This window comes from Homarus americanus, unplaced genomic scaffold (genome assembly GCF_018991925.1).
Source record: "Homarus americanus isolate GMGI-L3 unplaced genomic scaffold, GMGI_Hamer_2.0 scaffold11643, whole genome shotgun sequence".
NCBI lineage: Eukaryota > Metazoa > Arthropoda > Malacostraca > Decapoda > Nephropidae > Homarus > Homarus americanus.
This window is the reverse complement of record NW_024754049.1, coordinates 22,501-24,769: the sequence shown is the minus strand read 5'-3', so window position 1 is coordinate 24,769 and position 2,269 is coordinate 22,501. Positions and strand designations below refer to the sequence as shown.

At 57.2% G+C, this 2,269-nt stretch overlaps 1 non-coding gene across 1 annotated transcript in view; it reads left to right on the top strand.

Moving 5' to 3' along the window:
- The first annotated feature begins 1,232 nt into the window (after window positions 1–1,232).
- LOC121855684 overlaps window positions 1,233–2,269 on the top strand; it is a 4,146-nt gene continuing 3,109 nt past the window's right edge. The window contains exon 1 of the ribosomal RNA XR_006086830.1: window positions 1,233–2,269. This exon is cut by the window's right edge and continues 3,109 nt beyond it. This is a non-coding gene — a ribosomal RNA (large subunit ribosomal RNA).

Below are 2,269 nucleotides of genomic sequence, written 5' to 3'. Positions count from 1 at the left end.
GAGCAAACTGCGTGTCGGGTATGTGAATCGCTAAGAATACCAGATACATCGACAAGTTGAACGCATACGCGCGGCGGCAGCCAGGCGGCGAGCTTTTTGTCGCCGCCACCTCTACGCAGGGTCGGAAATATACATCCATCGCTGCCGCGAAGTTCGGTGCCTGCCGACTGTCTCCCCGACACGCAGGGTAACTCCGAACCGAGCTCTGCCTTTGCTGACCGCTCACGCTTCTGCGCTGAGGCGTGTGCCCTTAAAAACAAGCAAGCCTATCACTAGCAAGTCCATGGACTTGGCTACACTCCACATTCAACCACAACAGTGCTTATTGGTGCTGTCGCCTCGAAATAACTGGAGGCGGCGCTCTTTTGCCTGCTGTCCACAGAGACACGAATGGCCGTCGGCCGCTCATGGCTGATGCTGCACATGTTCTAAGAGGCACTCCATCCCACGAAGAGGAAACGAAACCGGGTCGGATATCTTTTAAGTAAGCCCCGCTGGAATTTCGTCTATCACCTCGAAAAGAGTGCTTGGCATGCATTGCAGTGGAACCTAAATTGATGAGTGCGCCTGGGCCCGCAGTCTACCATGTAGTGGTGCAGGCAGAGAGATGAGAATGCTTGGGTGACGCCGTGCTCTTCCTCACGCGCTCCTCCACCCTCTCCCACGGTCAGACGCGGTGTGGGCGTTCTCTTTGAGAGTTCGCCACGAGTCCACGCCTATCTCATGACTGGGAGGGAGGCAGGGGGAGTTCTCTCTAAACGCGTTAAAGACGGTGTTGCGCCTCATAACGGCGCTCGCCGGGATAGAGCACTAGTTCTGCAGCCGGAAAGGCCGCTCACGCCAATTAATACTGTGACTCTCGCTCTCTTTCTCCGGATAAACAAGTGCCACTGCTGTGGCATGCGGGAACGGGGAAAGAGGTCAAAGTTTAAGCGGCAAAGGTGCGGCCGAGTAAGGGCGGAACACGAGCGTATATGCATTAAAACTGTGTGTGTATATGACTCTGCGAGAGATGTTCTGCTGGAACACTTTTCCTATTGGCTATTTACCACTCAATGAGAAGGAACGGAGTCAGGGGTGGGAGTGCCGGCGCCATGGCCGCTGGCACCCCCGCGACAAGCCCCTCAAACCTTCCTGCCTGGTAATGTCGGTGGTGAAGAAAGTCGGTGGCAGAGCGTCTTCCGCTTCGTGGTTGGGGAACTTGTTCCCCCTAAGGATGATGAGACCACGATCGACCTCGTAGTAGGAGAGAGCTACCCGCCAAATTTAAGCATATTAATAAGCGGAGGAAAAGAAACCAACAGGGATTCCCTTAGTAAGGGCGACTGAACCGGGAAAAGCCCAGCGCATAACCTCGATGTCTTCGGGCACGAGGGGTGTTGCGTTTCAGAGGGTCCAGCACGCCGGCCCATACCGTCTAAGTCAAGCTTGAAAGCGGCCACTGCCCATGGAGGGTGACAGGCCCGTATGGCGGCGCCCGTGAGGGTACAGATGGGACGGTCGGAAAGGGCCTCTCTGTAGAGTCGGGTTGCTTGAAAGTGCAGCCCAAAGCAGGTGGTAAACTCCATCTAAGGCTAAATATGACCACGAGACCGATAGCGAACAAAGTACCGTGAGGGAAAGTTGAAAAGAACTTGAAGAGAGAGTTCAAGAGTACGGAAACCGTTAAGAGCCAAACGGTGGAAACTCGAAGGTCGAACTGAGGGGATTCAGCTCGTCGGCTGTCGGCTGGGTGGGTGTTGTAATTGAGCGACCCAAAATGTTTGGCGCGCCCCCACGCTGGCGTCGGCGGGCGTATTTCGCCTCGTAGTAGGTCACCGCGACCCGTTGCCGGGGACGTCGAAGGCCCGGTCGGACTGGTACCTCGCCGCCGACTCTCTCAGCTCGTCTGGGGAGACCGCGCGACGGGGAACCACCGGTGTCCTGGCTGCCCTGACGGTCGTCGAGAGCTTGCCGCTTCGGCGGCGGTTTTGCTCGCGGTGTGCAAAAGGTCGGTGATCCACCCGACCCGTCTTGAAACACGGACCAAGGAGTCTAACATGTGCAAGTCAATGGGCTCACTAAACCCAAAGGCGAAATGAAAGTGACGGGCGCCCGGGCAGCTGTAACAGGCTCTCCGGTGCGTCTTGGGCCGATCCTGACCGGCTGCCTGGCCTCGCCCACGCCGCGACAAGCGGGTGAGATACTTTCCGTCTCTGGACGTTGCGTGGTGGAGGTCGTCAGGGCGATGGTCGAAGTTTAATTTCCCTCATGGGAGGGGGCGAGGGAC